Source organism: Rousettus aegyptiacus, unplaced genomic scaffold (genome assembly GCF_014176215.1).
Source record: "Rousettus aegyptiacus isolate mRouAeg1 unplaced genomic scaffold, mRouAeg1.p scaffold_m13_p_3, whole genome shotgun sequence".
Classification (NCBI taxonomy): domain Eukaryota; kingdom Metazoa; phylum Chordata; class Mammalia; order Chiroptera; family Pteropodidae; genus Rousettus; species Rousettus aegyptiacus.
Genome location: NW_023416306.1, coordinates 159,406,179 through 159,428,233, shown reverse-complemented (window position 1 = coordinate 159,428,233; position 22,055 = coordinate 159,406,179). Strand labels below are relative to the sequence as shown.

The 22,055-nt window shown below is 32.7% G+C and overlaps 1 pseudogene; it reads right to left on the bottom strand.

The window, feature by feature from the left end:
- Positions 1 to 9,786: 9,786 nt before the first annotated feature.
- Positions 9,787 to 9,903, bottom strand: LOC118600810 (annotated as a pseudogene).
- Between the last annotated feature and the right edge of the window lie 12,152 nt (positions 9,904 to 22,055).

Genomic DNA, 22,055 nt, shown 5'->3' with positions numbered 1-22,055 from the left:
TTATTTTCATCTTTGTGTGTTTATACCTCTTCTTCAATCATAAGCTGGAGACTTTTTACCCACTGAACCTGGGCTAGCCTTATAATTTGGTTTGACCATCGGAATATAGAGGTGATGTAATGTAAGTTCCAGAGGCTTGGTCTTAAGAGACCTGGTAACTTTTCTTTTGCTTTCTGAAACCTAGAAACCATCCAGTAAGGAAACGTCCATATTTCTGGAAGATGAAAAACCACATGGAAGAAAATCTAGATGTCCCAGCCAATAGCCAACATTAATGCCAGGTATGTAAATAAGACCATTTTGAGGCTGCCCAGGACCAGCTGCTCCCACCGGCAAGTTCACAACAAGTACAAGAGACCAAAAGAAGAATTGCTCAGCTGAGACCCATTAACCATCGGAGTCATAAAAAATCATAAATTGTTTTTACCTTAAGCTACTTTATTTTGTGATAGCTTAGTTTTATAATAGCACATAATCAATACAAAGACAAAGGAAAAAATAAGTAAAATCTAAATTCAACTGATTCTACTTAATAGGATGCATCACGGATTTTAGGAGAGTATATTCTTTCACTTGATTTTCTATTTACATTTTCCCACGATTACGTTTTAAACAATTTTATGGCAGAGTAAGACCTATCCCTGAAACTAAATGGTAAGATGTATAAAGTATAGCTGTCAAAGAATTTTGAGATGTACAGCAATATATTAAATATATGAAAATAAAAATATAAAGCCTATAGCAAATTTTCTTCCCTGAGCTACTTAGAACAAAAGCCCTGTTTAGCACTGACCTCAGGCCTAAACAGTGGCTTGAATGCCCCCTGGTCATGAAGCCACTTTTGGAAACATTTCTATCTGAGAAATTTGTATTAGGGAGAAGAAACATGCCATATCCTTAAATCTTCATTGAGAAGTATTAATTACATCATTGAAGTATTATCCCTATTGAATATAAAATAAAGGAAATTTTACAGTAAAATTTCGCCTCTACTGATTTTGTCCAGTAATTTGTGACTGACGGTATCACATCAGTCAAGATGAACAATGACGAAAAGCTGTTTCATTTCATAACATTTTTTTTAAAGTATGGAATGGAGACTTAATATTGGTTTATCGTTTAAATGGTGAACAGAAAATTTCAGACTTGCTCTGGTCTTTGGGCAAACACCACCTGTCCTCAGATCTGGAAGGTCATCAGAGTTTCCCACAGCAGAATAATTTCCAAGGGTTGTTCTGACGTGCTGTCAGGGTTGTAAACTACTGCCTTATACGATGAGCATTGCTTCCTGCTAAAATCATCCCTGGTGAATCCTAAGTAATATCACAAAGAATCCTAAGTAATATCACACTGTCATGCAAGGTCTCAGTCCACCTCTGGAAAATGTGAGTGTACTCCCTGGATCAAATATGCTAGATTCACCCTGGATGGTCGTAAAACTTTATATCCTGGAGCTACTTCCATGAACTGGTACATCAAAATGATTAGAGAGATCCTGAGAATCTGTATTTTAAGCAAGCACAGCCACTTGCCATTCTTCCCACCCCCCCGTGGGATCATAGGCAATGCCTACTGTCTGAGCCATGCATTTTATCAGCACTAATCTGAATATCGCATTCAAGCTAAGGTGCTACTGAAGGAGAAAAGGCTCCCCAGTACTGTTTACCTTTTAATGTTACCTTTCAGTGACTTATCCTTTTCATGTTGGATTTTCCAGCTCATGATGAGAGAGATTTGAAGTTCTGTGCAGATTTTTTATTTCTCTTCTACTTTCATATTATAGCATATAGGTCACTCCTAGAGAACCTAAACACCATCATAATGAGGAAAAAATCCTCCATTGATGATTCTTACTTCTGCAGGGGGATGGCGATCTATATTAGAGATAAACACTTACGATGTGTAAAACTGCAGTCAATGTACTCTGAAATATGCCATGTCTTATATCCACTATTTATGTGAAATAGTGCTTATTGCAAAAACAATGATGCAGCTGGTTTGATTAAGCCAACAGCATCAGGATATGTGAGAATATGTAATGTGATGATTTTTCCTATACTTCATCAGCCAAACATGAAGATAAATTGTATTAAATTAGCAGCTCTCCAGCTGAAGCGTGTTTAAATTGTTAGTGTGAAGCTGAAACTTAATAATGCCAGGATAGGAGCCAGGTTATATTATCACTGATGATAGAGTTTGGGTGGATAAATTTTAACCATTGCATTTAAACTTTCCAACTTTATATATGCATGAGATAGAATAAAATGGAAAAAATTTATAGCAATAAGATGCTGTAAAAATAAAAGAGGTCTTAAAAACCAAAGTATTACAAGGTCAGGTTCTCTATGAGAAGACAAATATATCTGTATTTTAAATTCAGTCATGAAGTCAGAAAAATAATTTATATACCATCTTGTCTTATTCTCAACTATGGAACTGAAAAGAGACAACAGAGAAAACTTACTTTGTCATTACTTTTCTGTGGGATTTTGGGCAACCGTACACCTCTCTGAACTTCAGTTTCTTTTATGTTACTGTAGGTGATTAAATGAGGTGAGTTGGAATGTTTAATTTTGGAGAATTTTGTAGATAATCCATGGAGATTTAGTGTGTATAAATAAGCTATTTAAAAGATAGCTACATTCTATCTTCACAACTTCTAAGATAGAAAAATACTTTCTGCCAGCTCAATAAGTTATTAATTTTATTGAGAACTTTAAATTTGCCAGTCACTATGCTAAGCTATTAATATGTATTTACTATTTTTAATATCCACTACAACATTAAATTGTAGTATTATTACTTTTTTAACATAGTGGAGCTGGAGCTTAGAGAGTATAACTTGCCCAAGATTTCACAACTGGTAATAATTAGAGCTTGTGTACCCCAGACCATTCAACAGGGAAAGAATAGATATTTCAAGAAATGATGGTAGGACAACTGAATATCCACATGCTAAAGCATGATGTTGGATCCTTTGCTAATAATATATACAAGTATATATACGAAATATTCAAAAATTAAGTCAAAGTGGATTGACATGTAAATGGAAGCTCTAAAACTATAAAACTCTTAAAAGGGAAGACTAGTATCAATCTTCATGACTTTGGATTAAGTAATGGTTTCTTAAATATGAGAACAAAACCACAAGCAAAAAGAGATAGATATATTGGATTTTACAAAAATTAAAACCTGTGCATCACAAGATGCTATGAAAAAAGTTAATAGACAATCTACAAAATGAGATGAAATATTTGAAAATCATATATCTCATAAAGGTCTAGCATCCAGAATAAAATAGACAGAGGATATGAATAGACATGTATCCAAAGAAGATGTACAAATGGGAATATAAAAAGATGCTTAAAAACATTAGTCATTAAGAAAAGCAATTCAAAATCATAATGAGATACCACTTCATGCCCTCTAGGAAAGCTATAACATATAAATGGAAAGTAACAATTGTTAGTGAGGATGGGGAAATGTAAAATGGTACAATCATCATAAAAAATAAAAAAAATAGAGTTACCATATGACCTAGCAATTCCATTTCATATCCAGAAATACCCAATCAAAAATACATGTTCAAAAAAAAACTTGAAGAGATATATTTTTAGCAGCATTATTTATGATAACCAAGAAGTAGAAAGAACCCAAATGACTATCGACTTATGAATGGATAAATAAAATGTGCTATCTTCATTCAATATTTTATTTCTTATTTAACCATAAAAGGAAATGAAGTACTGATACATACTATGATGTATATGAAACTTGAAAACGTTGTGCTAAGAAACTATATACAAAAGACCACTTATTATATGATTCCATTTATATAAAATATCCGGAATTGATAATACTGTAGAAACAGAAAGTAGATTAGTAGTCACCTGGGAATGGGGGAAAAGGTGAAATTGATGGTACCAGGTTTCTTTTTACAAATATTTACATAGATAGTCAGTGATGCAAATATTCCAGAATTAGTAATGATGGCTTCGAATAGTCTAAAAACCATTGTGAACATTGCAAACATTCTGGAAACCACTGAACTGTACACTTTAAACTAACTTAACTAATGCATTTTATCTCATATTAATTTTGTCAATTAAACAAAGCATTATTTAATACATAAATTACATTTATGTTGCATTTAAAATATAAATATATAAACTGTATCTTTAATTACTTATTTAAGAGAAATGAACAATTTTTTAAGATTCAAAATTACCCTTGTTTAAAGAAAATAATTGTTTTTAAATAATGCCAAATAATGTTTTGAAATTTCGTATTTACTATTCTAGATCCTATTGCTTTCATGAGGTTGAACACTTTCACACTTGACTAGTGCTTTCACATAGTGCATTTATTGTGCTAAAGAAGACCTAATTCCCTTTCTAATTCATTTAAAAATAAGTAACTAGATAAGGATAGATCTTCTGAAGTAATAATACATAGCAATGTAGGAATATAAGATGTTCTTTCTTTCCCTCCTATATACACCTTTTACAGATTATCATTCCCAGAGACCTTTGCTGTCACTACTGCATACTGCATCCTCCTTCCCACACCAGTATCTACACTTCAGTCAGTGGCTTCCACTCTGAAGTTGAGCCCATAACTAAGCTCTGAACAATTAAACAATACAGTATGCTAGTCCTGTAATTAAGTTGTGAGTGGATACGTTTTAATCAGAGACAATAATAGCAATTAACATTTGCTTGGAATGTGGTTCTAGATCTGTGCCATCTAGTGCTGTGGGCACTAGCACTATGTAGTAGTTAAATTGAAATTAATTAAATTAAAATTAGCAATTTAATTTCTCAATCATGGTAGCTATACTAGTCGAGTGCTCCATAGCCACAGTTACTTGGGTATGATATCAGACAATGCAGATAAAATAACATTTTCATCACTGCAGAAATTTTTATTGGACAGTATTACTGCAGTTTACCTAAACTAGCATCACCCCATATAGATATAATGGCAGTTTTATAATGATCTACTAGCCACATAAAAAGGTAAAAAAAAAAAAAAAAAAAAAAAAAAAAACAGGTAAAAATATTTTTAATAAAACATTTTATATGACCAAATAATTTAAAATAGTATTACTTAAAAATGTTAATTAGAGATTTTTCATTCTTTTTGCATAATGTCCTCAAAATCTGGTATGTATTTTATACTTAAAGTATATTTCAATTGGGATCAGTCACATTTCAATTGTTTAATAATGACATGTGATTCGTGGCTACCATGTTGGATAGTATAGATCTAGACTTTAGGCAGAGTTTCTCAACCTTAGCACTACTGATACTTTGGGATGGATAAGTCTATGTCTAGGAGTGCATTGTAAGATGTTTAGCAGTATCCCTGGCTTCTATCCTCTAACTGCCAGTAGTTTCATACCCCAGTTGTCACAAACAAAATATGTGCAGACATTGCCAAATGTCCCCCCAGAGAGCAAAGTTGTCCCCAGTCCAGAACCAGTATTCTAAAGGAGGGACTGTTCCCTATTCTGGGACTGCTGGCAACAAGAATGACATAAGCCTAGAACCACTGAAACTACCAAGTTGAAGCAAATAGTGTAGGAGACAAAGCCCAGAAATGGAAAGATCACAGCCCCGATGATATGATTTTAGTCACTTGATTAAGATCCACCTGAATGCTATTTTGGACATTGCAATGAATCATGCCAATAAAATTCTCTTCTTGGCCCAAGCCAATTTGATTGGCTTTTCTCTAATTTTCAACTGAAAATAACCCTAAATGATCTGTCATTACAATCTAAATACATAAAAGCCACCCATTAGTATTTCTACCTCAAAAAGCAAAGGTGATTAATTCTTTTCTCCCATATGATTTATGATAGCCTTCAGTTTCCTTCCAAAAGTTATCTCATACAGAATTAAAACTATTTTGCATGCTTTATGTTTCAGAAAAATGTGTGGTATTGTAAGCTTCGATATAATTCTTTGTTAAGGTATCTACATTAACTATGTCTATTGTTAATAAAATACATTTATCAAAACTCTATGATAAAATAGGCTGCTTGTGTAACCTTAATTGGCTATTGCTTTATTTAGATTCTCATAATTTTCAAAAGATGAAAATTATGTGGTCAAAGTGACAGTTCTCATTGGGAGAAAAATTGTAGTATCTTTTATGTGATTCGGTTCACTGACCATACTCAACAGTCATGTCATCCTTGGGTGCTGCTAAAATATAAAGATGTAATCTGAATAAAACTTTAATCATGGCATGAACATGAGTCACCTTTTTGTAAGATGTGTTAGGAAAGATGCTGTGGATTTTTCTGTAAAGGATTTGCTTGATTGTCATTAAAAAGTGACAATACTTCTTTGAAATATACTTAAATAAAATAATTATTATTTTAAGAAGTAAAGAAGGTTAAAAGTTAGATGGACTCGTACAAAGGAAATTTTAGCTTAATTATATCATTTCTTTGGTCAATTTTGCATTTTTAACTAAGTCACAATTTTCTCTCCACATAAACAAACTCTGTCAGTAGTTTTATGTATACATACTTCTTGACATATAAAATTTGAGACCATTTTTAAAAGATGTGTTAGAAAAAAGTAGTTGAGACTATTTTGAATAGAGATACAAGTATCATTTTTTTCTTCTTAAATTTTATATATTTGCCCAAAGGCGAACACATTTTCAGGCACTTCATTTATTTGCTTATTTACTTATCCTCTTTAAAGATGAAAGTGAATATGCAACGATTTTCATAGCAATATGACAGAAATAGCCCTTTAGCTGAGTATGTGGTCCCAAAAGAACTGAAAACTCACAATCACTGTGCAGTAAAATAAAAATCATGTCACTTCAGATGACTAAAATTTAAAATTTAGTTATTTCATTCTGAAAATTGGCTACTTTTTAAAATGGCATAGTGAAAAATAAATAGGATATCTCTTAAAAAGAAAATATTTTTACATGTTTACAAATAACTGAAATAAAGGTTGTACCAAACAACAAGTCCACAGAACCCCCTTTTTAAAAATAAAACATTTTTTAATGTTGTGGTAAAATAAACATAGCATAAATTTTGCTAACTTAACCATTCTAAGAGTACAATTTGGTGGTATTCGATATTTTCATGTTCTAGCACAATCACCACCACCATCCGTCTCCAGACCTCTCCATCTTGCAAAGCTCAAAATCTATACCCATTAAACAATAACTTCCATTCCCCCTTTCCCAAAACTCTGTATACCACCATTCTACTATCTCTATCAATTTGGTTCTTCTAGGTACCTCATATAAGTGGAAACCATACATGATTTGTCTTCTTGTGATAGGTTTATTTTGGTTAAAATGAAATAAAATGATAAAAATTTAATTAAAAATGTCTGGCCTTAACTATGTTTATTAATGGTGTCAAGAATTATCCAAAGGCCACCTTAAAATGTTTTTTTTTTATTTTTTAAAGGTTTTTAAAAATAAAATAATTTTAAAAAAACATAGATCTAATGAATATAAAGCTTAAAGAGGATCTAGGCATCAGTAACTCCTCAGCTATTTGATATAATCCAATGTAGCTCCTAAAATTTTCTTCTTGAAGAATATTTAAATATTGGTGAAATAAATTATTCATTGAAAAAATGTAAAGTTATAAGGGCATATAATTTTACGTACTTGGTACTATTCTATGTGCTTGGTACTCAACCTCTAAAACTCAGAGAAAAACCCAAAGCCTGAAAAGGCACAATAACGTAGCTAAATTCCTGCTCCATGTTCTACATTTTTCTTGCTGGGTATCATAACCCAAATTAGATTTCACTCTGGCCTGATTGCTACAGACATCCTCCAAAAACCTGGAGGCACCCTTATTCTACTCTTCGCTGTTTTCATTGTCAGCCAGATTTTTGAACAGGGTCATGAGCAATGTACGAGATTATCTTCTCCTGAAAAACAGCATTTCCTTAGCAGTGGTTAATCCATGAAAGCCTGTAAATTAAAGGAAATCTTTTGACTTCAAGTAACATAAAGCAAGGATTTGGGACAGTGTGCCAGTCTCTTGATTTGCCTTTGATATTTAAATCCTTTTCTGAGCCCACTTAGACATTTGCTAGACCTCCAGGTATGAGGGATGCAGCTTTGTTCTGACATCAAAGTTCAAGGAGAGAGTGCAGAACGCTAACGAGGACTGTGAGCTCCAAAGAACACGATTAAGCCATAATTGGTAAGCAGGGGCTGCTCAATGAATAAATTGGTAGAACATTTATCTGAAATAAAATAAAATAAAACAAAAATATGATCTTATTTGTTCCTTTTTTTTTAAACATAATAGTGCACAGCTAATAACAAGAGACACAGTTATTGATTTTTCTGCAGAGGCTGCTGATTAAGGTAATAACCAATGGCAAGCAGAACAGGCTAAATATTTGTCACAAGAGACTGGATTAAAAGGTCAGAGTCCCTGAAATAAGGGACATTTCCAGTTTGGTTGCAGCCAAGTAGAATATGTTGTGACCCATCCTCTACCTCAGTCTCATGAAATCCTTGCCCTTACTGTTGATACAGCTATATATAATTGATTGGTTCAATGCCAGCAAACCATGTCCTGTCCTGGAATCCATCCTGCTGGAGTTTGGCGGCTCCAAGGTGTAAAGCCATTTGTCTGGGCAGTAGCTCAACAGGAACTCAATGGGGAGAGAATCTGACTGCAGGCACCGAACCAGGTTCACAACAGCTAGCCAGTGCCTACTGCAAGGAGATGAGAAAAGATTGGCATTCAGGTAATGGGATGGAATTAAGCATTATATTGAATTGTTGTGTTATGGAAGGATCTACTAAGCAGTTAGCAATCTAGAGTGTTGAGAGCGTTCTGAATTTTGGCAACTAAAATTATGCTTTTTCATAAAAACAGCTGATTTCTCACTGAAATAACAAGTGCTCTTAGCAATAAAACAATACAAATTAGAAAATACAATAAAAACATTCTGGTATAATAACTCTGCTCATTTTAAATATTGAAGAGTAACATATGTATATTTTGTTATTTCTTTTTTTTCAATTTTATTACATACAATGATGTAAACATTCTGAAAAAATTATGTGTGTGAGTGTGTCTGAATGAATTTGTATAGTGTCTTAGCTGTTGTATTGTTGTTACTTTATGGCTTTTTGGTCCAAATAGGCTACTTGTAAAATGAGTTTATTAGATAAGGTACTATGTAATGTCCTTTCCACATCCCTGATAATATCATTTTCCCCAGTATCTTAGTTAAAAACATGTAATAGTTTACATCAAGCCAAAGGTTTTCATTATTTTATAATACTCATGAAAGTGTGTGTTCATTTCACCAAATCCTCATCAACCTGAAACATCCCCTTTTACAATTTGATTGGTTAAAAAAAAAAATCTCAGTTTTAATTTTTTGGATTCATCCTGACCCTAATACTTACATATTTGTATTATTAGAATATGAGCTCAATGTCACAGTTGTTGACATAAATCTAGAATTTTTAGACCATTTTATTGTGGTATGACTGACATACAAAATGCTGTATGTCACACACACACAGTATATATATATTTTTATACAAAATTATGTATATGTATAGTATATATATTTTATGCAAAATGTGTATGTATGTATACATATGTGTATATATACACATGTGTGTGTGTGCGTGTGTATATATATATATATATATATATATATATATTTTTTTTTTTTTTAGATGAGGCAACCCTTGGTTGACCTCACAGACTGCAAGGACCTTGTCAGCTTACAATCCCTTATTTTTTATTTTTTACACCTACAGCACTGGTCTTCCTGGGTGGTCTCCCATCCAAGTACTAACCAGGCCCAACCCGCTTAGCTTCTGAGATCAAATAGGATCCGGCTTGTTCAGGATGGCATGGCCATAGACTCCAAAATGCTGTATATATTTAATATATACAAATTGAAGAGTCTGAAGATAACCATCTCCATAATCTACGTTATAAACATACCCATCACCTCTAGAAGTTTCCACCTATCTTCTTTATTAATTATTATTATTTTTTGTGTGATAAAAACAGAACATAAGATCTGCTCTCTTAGCAAATTTTTAAATATATAACACAGTATCATTAACTATAGTCACTATGCTGTACAGTAGATCTTTATGTCATATTAATCTTGTATAACTAAAACTTTGTGTCTTTTGAATAACACCTCCTCATTTCCCCCTATCCCTAGGCCTAGCAATCACTGTTTTAGTCCAGACTTTTCATCTTTTAACAGATTTTGATTTTTTGTTACTTTATAGAAATTGCGTTAATTCAAGATGGTTTATTTTAATATAATTATGAATTACTTATCATCTAGTGTTTCATGGACTTATATATTTCTTTTAAACATTACTTTATTCTGATTAGAGAAAAAAATATATGATCTATGAGTAGGAAACATAAAGAAGAAAATAAATATTCTATTAGTTTATTTCTAGCTATTTCTTAATATCACCATCACCTTCCTGTATCATGATACATATGCATAAGTCGGCTCCGCTCTGCCAGAGCTATCGGATCTAGAATTCTTTTGCTTGCATGATTCCAAGTTTAGATCTCACTACAGAAAAATCTGAACAAAATTGAAAAGTATAAGTGACAGCAGACATTTTTATGCTCTGCAGGACGGACTGGGGCCTACAACATGGTGATGGCTCATGCAATTGCTGGGTGATCTGCTGGTTGATCCTACCGGATTTTCTCCTTTAGCTGTTTGAGTCCTGGGCCAGGGGGATACAGCAAAGAATTTGAGTTTCGCCCACAGGTCATCAGTATCATTGAGGGTAAGGGCTGTGAGAGATACATGCAGGCTCCAGTGTCCTAGTAGGTTCCAGTTAGTTCTCTTAAGTTCAGTTTGTCCGTTTGGACTCCATTTATTCTTATTCTCCTTCATTTTACATCTAGTTTTCCTTTCTGATCCCCAATCCTGCTGACCTGTAATGACTTCATGCTTAGACTTCACGAGCTCCCACAATCGTATAAGGGCAGATCTTTAGAGTAAATTCTTTGTGCTTCTGTTTTTCTCATCAAAAACTGTCTTGACAAGGTATATACTGTGTTTTGGAAACTAATAAGACTTGGGATCTAACTGTGTAGTTTACACAGATTTGCACCTTGTACTTTTATCAATATTGTATAATAGGTGATTTCATATGCCATTCTTTGAAAGAAGTAATTTAATAATAATTTAATTTTGGTAACATTTTCTGTCATGCCAATGAATGGTAATTAAACTATTTCTATATATTGAATATTATACTATTTCCATAATGCACATTCTTATACATAAAAATTTATGTGAATTTCTGTTTATGTACTTCCTTTAGATCCCTAGGGGTAGGATTACTAGGTAAAATGTAATGACTTTTTAATTTTTATGTACAAATCACTTTCCAGAACTGCTAATATTTGCACCAACAGTATAGGAGAGAGTTCATCCAACAATTTTTTTTCATTTTAATTTTTTTAGGCAAACTTTTTTCTCTTTCAGACATAAAGTATGTTTATTTTTATGTTTTATTTAATTTTCCCATCTTCATCCTGCTGTCTAGCATTAATTTTTAACCAGTTCTTTAACATACATGCAACTCATTTTTATTTGAAGTAGAAATAGAGTTTCATTGTGATCCAAATATTTGTATCAAATATTTCACCACCTGAAATGTCGTTTTGAAATCATCAGGGCAACATATATATCTATTTTAAAACACAAACTATACACAGATAGAAAGAAAAAATTGACAATTCCATTTTCTGATAGAACTAATTATTAGCACTCTGATTATTAATACTTCTTTTCAGACATATGGTAAATACTTTCTGTAGAAAAGTGTTGAGTGGTATGTGTGCCATGTATATGTGTGGATGTCATGTTTTTAAATAGTATTTCAAGTCGATTTATTTATCTTTTCAACTGTGCCTCTTTTGGTTACTTATTTTAATGATTATACAAATTCTATGATGAAAACCATATGCATATAGAAATTTCTGTACATATTCTTGAATACTTCCTCAGGTTAATTTTCAGAACTGAAATAATCAGGACAAAGAGTTTTCCTTTTCCTTGGAACTCAAAAATCTCATAGAACTGCTGTTTAAGAGTTTATCTGTTTAAATTTCCTTGAGTCTGGTGAAACTGTTGATTTGCAGATGTATGTGTCAAGCTCTGGATAATTTTCTGCTATTGTACTTTGTACATCTTTTTCCTCTGTTCTAATGTTCAAAAATATTATGCAAGTATGCATCTATATAAACGTATTATATACGCCGTATTTGCATACAAATACACACACAGACACACACACACACAAATAGCCAGTACAGATAAATTCTCCACAGATGACATTTTTTCTATTAATTTAATCTCTTTGCCTTTTCTCTTGGGAATTCTCCTCATTATTGCATAGATGCCTCATTCCCAATTGCCTTACTATCCACATCAGTTCTAATTACAGATTCACATCTCAGATTGCAATACAATGTATTCGGTCTATTTCTGTCCCTGGAGATGTTACACTATCAGAGCTTTTAAATGCATGTTGATATATGAAATAGACCACAGGGTAGTAGGGTGAGGAGGGGTCAGAAATGCTTTTGACCGTAAGGAAAACAGTTGTTTGACTGCTGCAATGTGCATTGCAATTGTAAAGTGCTAAAGAATAAATCAGATATAGTAGCTGACCACATTAATCTGAAAGTCTTTTAATAAATGGATATAGGATGGTTTTGACCCCTATTTGTATGTGGTAATGATAAAAACAGAAGCCTAAAGGCTTTAGTAATGTATCCAAAGTCACACAAAATTGGAAATCCAACTAGTAGGAGACACTATAGGTTGCAGGTTTGGTTATTTCTCCTGGCCTTATTGTAGCATATGTTAATTTGGTAGAAAACAGAATGAGACTAATCCTCATACATTTCATAGGTTTTATTTCCCATGGGCAAATTATTTCATGCCAGGCTGTATATCATCTTGCCACACATTTATTTTTAATATAAAAGCAAAACCGAATTGTTAGTATAGTTGTCAAAATATTCATTTGATTATATACATAACTACAGCTTTTAAAGACCTTGAAGGTTAACAAACTGGAGTACTTGTTTTTTTCAATTTGCTACTAAGAATATCATGCCAGCCTTTAAAGACTAGATGTCTACCCCTGGTTGTTAATAAGACTGAAGTAGGAAACTTGATTTGTTTATTAAATAAGCAACATTCATGGTCACAGTTGCACTTCCAATTCTGAACAGTGGTCTCATGACTCCCAGCTCAGAAATATATTCTGTTAATTGCAGAGAGCTAGAAAAAGATCAGGCTGCTGATTGAAAGCCAGCTCTGGGTATTTGTTATTCAGATACAGTTATTTGTCATGCTGGTTTATTACATATACTTACATAAAGAGCCACTTAATTACATCACTTGTGTCCACTGTGATCATAATACCTTTAAATAAAATATTTTTAGAGAATTTGCTCTCTTGGAGAAATGCAGAATTTTTTTTTGTTCTAATATTGCAGTATTTTTTGTTGCTTGGTTGCTTTAAATCCAATTATACTCTTGGATGGGGTTTAATTATAATCGACCTTTGTACTTTTGCTGGAATTAGAATTACATTTTAAATCTCATGTCAGTAAAAATGCATTATTTGTTTATAAAATAGATATAAATAGAGATATTGACATCAATATAGATATGTACATATAGAGAGAGATTAGATATATATCATGCTGAAAATTGGGCACTGTTAGGAAATTTGAGAAAAAAAATTGTTTATAAAGTGTCTTCTCAGTAAATTACAACTTCTTTTCATATTGAAAGTCAAACTTATTTCTAGCTAAATGGTGATTTATATGCAAACATTTTCTTCTCAATAAAGACTAAAGATATAAAAGGACCTTCTGATATTCATGCAAAGAGTTAAGCAGACATTTACACCTGTCTCTTTTTTTAAATTGGGGTGACATTGATTAACAAAATCCAAGTTTCAAGTGTACAAGTGAACAGTAAGTCATATATATTACATTGTGTGTTCACCGCCTGGAGTTAGATTTCTTTCTGTGGCCACATATTTGACTCTTTTTATCCCTATCTATCTCTCTCCTTCCCCTTTCCCTCTTATAACCACTAGTCCACTGTCCATGTCCATGAACCTATGTTTGTTAGTTGATTTTAGATTTATATTACATGTATAAATGATATCATGTGGTTTTCAACTTTTTCTGTCTGGCTTATTTCACTTAGCATGATTATATCAATGTCTATCCATGTCATCGTATATGGCAGTATTTCATCTTATAGTTGAATAATCTTCCATTATATATATGTACCTCATCTTCTTTATCCAGTCATCTTTTATAGGAAACTTTGATTGCTTCCATGTCCTGGCACCGTGAATAATGCTGCTGTGAACATTAGTTGCACTTATATTTAAATAATAACATTTTTTTTGCATGTGGCTATACTTTTATTGAAAATATAAAAATCTATAAATTGGTTTCTGCTTATGAGTCATTGAACTAAATGGAAGTGAAAAGTTTCAAGTAGACTAAGAAGCAATGTGTTCCAATAGCTGATATTACCTAGATGGATTCAGAACTAATTTTATCAGAACCACCTAAATAAAACTTCAATAAGCTAAAAACTTGTTATGGCAAATCACATACAACACTAGAATGCAATTACTTGGTAAATGCTGCCTTATTATTATTGAGGAGTACATTTACAGAATATCGATTAAGAATCTGCTAGTTATCCCATTTAATAGATTTTCTTACTTTATCACTTGGCATACAAGTCGTCAACTTGAAATAGGTGGGTTTTATGTTTTTAAATATTTGAGTATTTATGTACCTTTCCAAAAACATTTATCAGTTGTCCGCAATTTATTAAACAATGTCCTCTGTGCCTATATCTGTTGCTATATCTAAATATTTGAAATAAGTGAGTTTTTTAATCTAATTTGTTTATTTCCCCCACATAATTGGAGTAGAAATGCATTCATTAAACAGAATATTTGTTCATTAATGCTCATTCAAAGTAAATGTAACTGCATTTCCAACAACAAAAAATCACTGGAACTATCTAGCTATGGTTATGAATAGATGATAATCTCAAGAAGGTTTACATAAGCTTAAAAAATTTTGAGACATTTTTCAATAAATATTTTTGTTTTACTTATATGCTTTATTAACTCATGGAAAAAGTACCTATTAGCATCTATTGTATATTAACTGTGGGCAATATGGTGCTATAGTAGTGGAGCTTAATATTAATTATATCATCAAATAAATATATAATTTGTTATTAAATCTTTTAAGTTTTATGTAAGATAGGCATGGAAGTTATGAAAATATATAATACAGGGGCAAAACCCAATAACTAACTGAATATGGAGAAAAGAGGTAAAGGTCAAGATTAAACTTTGGTTCTTGCTGAGTACATTCACAGATAAAGGGATCTTAAAAGATTGTATATTGCATACATTCATAGGGTGTCATTCATAGGTTTGCAGTGAAGATCATTAACTTTGCTTTTGGATATGTTGGGCTTAATTTGCACTTGAAATTTCTAAGATATTTTGACAAGTAAGCAATTGAATATATGAGTTATAAACTCAGAGAAAATGTTTGGGGCAGAGAAATGAATTTATAAATGATGGACCATGGAGAAACTATGAAGCCCTGAGACTGCAGAGAAAAAAATATAGAATGAGAAGAACATAGCATCTATAAAACAAATATTTTAAGATCTAATAGTGGTACTGAGCAGAGTAGAGACTACAAAAGAAAAAAATAGATAAAATAAAAACAGAGTATGCTACTATCTTTATTGTGGTAATTATCTCACCTTAAATAGACTATAGAATTTTTATTTGTCAAAGATACCTCAATAAAGCTCTTCTTGATTAATCTTGGTTAGCTAAGATTTCTTTGCTAAGGTCAGGTTTTCACGGTGAGGACCATAAGATGTTGTATTTCCACTTGATACATTAGACTTGTATACCGAATTGCCTCTTTCTGGCCTTCGCCTGGATAAATTACATTTCAAATTTGGTGTGTTCAAACCAAGCTCTTAATATCTAAACCTCACCCTCACAAACTCTTTTCCTCTAAACCTCCTCTTTTTTGCCCATCTTTAATTCTTTTTAGCTCATCTCTAAGCCCTGCCAACCCTATCTCAAAACTGATTTTTCTGCATTATGTGTTTTGACAGTGATCATCATGAACTGAGTCATCACTCTTGCCTTGGCACCTATAGCTAAAATAACCCTTGTACCTGACCTTCAACACCCACTCCTAATTCATAGCAATCTCAATTTCCTGGATATTCAGCTTCCAGAAAGTTTTGATTTCGATGGGCCACATCATTATTTTCTTAACCAATTCCAGTTACAGCATCTTAAAAACTTTCCTTCATAATTACAATAACATTTAAATCTAAACTCCAAATTTTAATGCATAACATTAAACTCTCTGCCTAATTCGAAGAACTGTGTTATTTTTAAAAAAAAAAAAAAAAAAACACTAAGCTCTTCTCTGCCTGAAATGCTTTCCTGACCACTCATTGGTGGATTTCCTTGTTTCTTGTACAGATCTTAGAATTTCCCAAACTCCTACTCAAGTGGAGCCCTGTTTTTGTCCTTTTGATCATAGTGTGATTATTAATTCCACCATGTCATTAAATTATTTCTTCTTCATTTACATGGTTTTGTTATTTTCTTTTTCGTCAGACCTCCCTCATAACTTTAGATGCATGAATAAGCGATAAGGTCACTTTTCGTCTCTATTTTACCTTTTACATTTAGCCAGATGCCTGGTACTGTACAGAGGCTCAATAAATACTAGTTGGAAGAATGAATGACAATAATTCTCAAAACCTCAGTTTATTAATCTATAAAATAAAAGAATAGAGCCAGATAACCCATATTGTCTATTCTCACACCAATAAAATAATATAGTATACTTTAATGAAATAATTTGACAAGTCTAAGTATTTCACCCAAATTAATTGTCTAAATCATTCTATTTGATTCATAGCTAATTAATGTATTAAATGGATTAGTGGGGTAGGTTAGGGCAAATGTAATAATTCCAGGCCAAATCAATTACTATATTGCTTTTAGGAAAAGGAGAAATAGTTCAAGGAACATTTTATCCTCACCATTTTTCATTTCACAATTTTTATACTGACAGCTTTGAAACTATAGTGCTGATACAAGATTTTTCAGTTCATTAGAAAGCAGGAAACAACAAAAATATTGCAAGATGGGGTACATACTTTTATGAGGTTCTGGTTTACTTTTGCTGACTCTGTATTTTAGAGGTTTTAGACTGGAAGTAATATATGTTTTTATCCAAGTAATCTACAACCGAAGTATAAACTTCAGTACCTGGATCCCAGAGAGATGTAACTAATTCAAAATAACAAATAAACAATCTTTACTGGATTGGGTCATACACTCAGAGGATCTTCTCTCAGTGCAAATCACTACTGTCCTAAGCTACTAGAAATGTTGATTTTTGAGGGTTCAAAGCTGAACCCCTTCACCGAATTCTTCTATAGCTTTTCAGAAGGCTATCACTTTATCCAATATTATACTCCCTTCCTAGGATATGCCTATATCAAATTACTGGTTGATGTGAAGGTAAAAAGTCCTGACCTTCTTCCTGGAATAGTAATAACTTGGAAGACCCACAGCAGCTGAAGAATTCCTATGTCCTATGGTGCATCCTTACCACAGTTCAATATTCTTGCTCTTCCCAGTTCTGTTTCTCTCATTCCCTAAAAAGTGTCATTTGTAAGAATACTGTCCGTCTGTTAAGATTCCTTTAGCAATTCTCTGCCTCAGGGATTGATACCTGAGAAAACCGAATTGTATCCCACACATTCTAAAATACATTTTTGCATATATGCATGGTAAAAAAATTAAACAGTGTTGCAGCAGGACAGCATCATCAGTATCATCTCAGAGCTTGTTAAAAGTGCAAAGATTGAAACCCCACTGAAACAGAATCTCTAGAAATGGAACCCAGTAATATGCATTGCAATCAACTCTTCAGGTGATTCTTATGCATATTTGTGTTTCAAAAGCACAAATAGTAGATATTGATGGAGAACAAAGAGACAGTACAATTACATAATTAGTCTAAAAATAAATTGTCTTTTAATTAAACTGATATGAGAAACACCAATATTAGAGACATATTAGTTGAAACTGCACCTCGTTTTATAAGTAAAATGAAGTAGTAGTTATAATGTAAGTAGCTAGATTTCTATTCTGATTTGTGGCTTCCTGTATTATATTATTTCAGCCCTTTCCTTCAGTCAAACCTAATATTTTGACTTTTCTGTTTTCTCCGTCGAACCATTCCTATCTTTCTGAACATCAGGTCATCAAAGGTCTTTTAGCTAGCCTAACAATTGAGGGTACCAATCCCGTCTGTATTGGGTTCCTTCTGCACAGTTTACAAATTGCTTTCATACGTCATATGATGCTCATGAAAATCACATGCCAGATTTTATCTTAAGTAACAAGTGAGAGTGTGTGTATTTAATTGAGACCAAGCGGCTTGCTCGAGATCAAGCTTGTAACTGATTAACGAGATTGAGATTTTGGTTCTTTATATCCACATCTGGCCACTGTTACAGGGCATTCACCGGCAAGATCTACCTATCATCATGTCTCTTTCTATTTATGGTGATTCTTCTCGATGTTAACAGAATTGCTTCCATGTATAATCTCCTTAAATTAAGAGAACACAACACAAATCAAGGTCTGAAGTATACTTTTCATGAAGCCTACTTCTCTGTTGCCTTCTGGGTTTATTTGTACATACATATGACATGGTGTTTTGTTCAAGAAGTAACTAAAGAGGGAATTAAAGTATCTGAAAATCTGGACGATATTAGTTTACTGTATCTGGTATAATTTTATACAACATAAATAATCTTTATTAATTTTAACATATTTTACACTATTTATTGTATTGTGTGTCTGTCAACTGTACATCAGTCATTTTGCTGGGTACTTAGTAAAAAGAGATGAGAAAAATAAAGTCCATCCTCTCCTGGAGAATATTATCTAATGAAGCAGAAAGCTGATGATAAGTAAACAGATACATAATAATTACAAAGTGCGAAAGTGTATGAAGAAAATAACCCAAAAAATTGGGGTGCTAAAATACAGAATAATGGAAAGCAGAGGAACTGCCTAACCTAAATGCATCATGGCTATTAATAATACTGCTCTTAGTATTAGATATTTAAGGCATAAGATTTTATTATTCCAAGGTATTAAAATACTTTCGACTAAGAGCCTATTTGATGAAAAGAATTATGTGTCCCAGGCAGTGTTGAAAACATGTCTTTAGGTTTCTAAAGTTGAAAATTTGAGTGTACTCTCATTTTTTATGATTATCTAGTTTGATGTATTTCTTAATTAAATCACAAAATATTTCCCATAGCACTCCTATCCAATAACACATTAACAAAGTGATTGCCTTGACCTTCATTTATTACCTTTAGGCAAATGCTGAAAGGTTTGCCATGACAAAGTTCTCTGGTCACCTTTTAATTTTCCTATGGATTGGAATGGGGACTGCTCCCGATGCTGAGTGCAGTGCGGGATTTTCCACCTTTCAAAAGCAGGCAGACGGTAGCAGCAGATGGGGCATATTTATAATCCCAAACATCCCCATTGAGCAGTCATTTAAACATCTGGGCTCGAGAAAGGGTCACCACTGCTGGAATGAGTTCAAATATATTATAACCTGCTTCACCTACACCATCATTACCTAATGATGGTTTGCAATTCTCAAAAGCATTAGGCCATTCAATTTTTTTCTCCTGCTTCTTCTTCCATTCTGTATATTTTTACTCTGAATCAAGATATTCTCATTGAAACAGAAACATCAACCACAACCTGGGGTTATACTTTTAGCGCATCCATAAAAGCAATGGCTAGCCTTATGGACACTCAGACTTTGCCAGACATCGTGATCACCACCTTCCATTCATTATCATGTTTAATCCACAAAACAATTCCATAAGTTAAGCACTAACATTATTGCTTAAATTTGTTTGAGTAAAAAATGTATGTAAAAGAATCCAATAACTTTGCAATACAATGAATGAACTGAAGTTTTCTCTGGGCTCTGATTCTCTTACAGTGGGATATTGTAAAAATTTTCAAGTTATTTAATCAGTGCTACCACTGTGAAAGCACCATGGATGAAATTTCTGACCTGGAAGTAATCCTTCCCCATCACCATGAAAATAGTTCTCAATAGGTAATGAGAGGAAGTTATTTACAAAGATGATCATTTTAGGCTTCTAATAGTAAATATCACTTTAGTTTTCTATCACTTTTCTCCCCATGCCATAAAAAGCCTAGCCGCAACATTAGAGATAGGGAAAGAGGAGAATAAATAACGCAATTTTTCAGAGTTTTAAAAAGACCGAGTATTTGACTCACACTATTAAACAAAACCAAAGCAAAACAAAATTCTCGGGAATGCATAAATCACTTAAAATCTAATGTACTATATTAGTTTTAGCTACATCTCTTTACTCAAGCTACAGGCCTTCTATATTTCTGTATCTTATTAATTTGGGGGTAGGATTACTATATCAGAGGAGTAAGGAAGACAAATCAATGAATATATTAATGCCTTTATAACTAAAACTAATTTGAATAGCTATCTACTTCATAAAATATCATTGCCAAAGCTAGAAACCAGGTGGGTTACATAAGATGATGCCTAAGCAATAAGAGTACAGAAATGTCCCTTATGGACACACCAGAGTTAATTTGTTCCAATTAACTCCTTTTCATTATACAGATGTCAGATTAAGGCCTCCTCCTTTTATTCTCTTGTAGCTGGGTTGGCTGCTTCTCTCATGACATTTCTTAAGTCACTCTATTCCCTTCTGTAACAGGAACTCAACATCAGGGCATAGATACAATATTGGTAACCATTAAATTGGACATCTCTTCCACTATGAGAGGTCTTTTTGCTTTTTTTGCTCCATCCTTTTTGGCTCTAGAAGGTGACTTGGAAAAGGAAAGATTACTTCAATTTGATTCTATGGAATTTTATTGAAAATTCTTTACCTTATTATGAAAAGACACTGCGACTTTATCCTGGGTAGAGACCACTGTGAGCATTTCAATAACATGTTTAACTAAAATACATATTTACAATAATCTCCAACATGCATTCCCCTCCCCTCCATCATTAACACTCTCGTTATTTACTACCTTACAACTCTGAAGCATTTTCAGACATAAATTATTCCCATTCGGGACTAACTACTCAGATAAACAATATTTGAATCATCTTTCTTTTGTTGTTGAAATGAGATATATGTCATATCTGGCACATCAAAATCTTTCATCTCAATTGTCATTCATTCACTGTTGCAGGTTGTATTCTAATATGCTTAGTGTCGTGCAATCATCAAGCAGTGTTCTGAAAAGACAATGCTGATTTCTCTTAAGAGCTCTTTTTTATTTTATTTATTTTATTTTATTATTTTATTATTTTATTTTATTATTTTATTTTATTTTATTATTTTATTTTATTATTTTATGTGAAGCAACCCTTGCTTGACCTCACAGATTTCAAGGACCTTGTCAATTTACAATCCCTTATTTTTTATTTTTTACACCTACATCACCTAGTTTTCCTAGGTGGTCTCTCTTCCAAGTACTAACCAGGCCTGACCCTGCTTAGCTTCTGAGATCAGACTTATTTAGGGTGGCATGGTCGTAGACAAGAGCTCTTTTTTAAAATAAAATTTTTAACAGATCCTTGATTAAAGTACATGGCTAACAGCTTCATATAGAAATGCAAATTTCACTTGTCCTTACACTTTATAAATGTCTAAATAGTATCAAAATGATTAATCTTTAGTATATGGAAGAAAAGAGTTTATGAAAGAAATATATTTTAGCCTAGACATCTAGCCATGTGAAAAATGAGACACAGAGGTAAAAATTATTTGGCCATGATTTCACTAGATATTGAT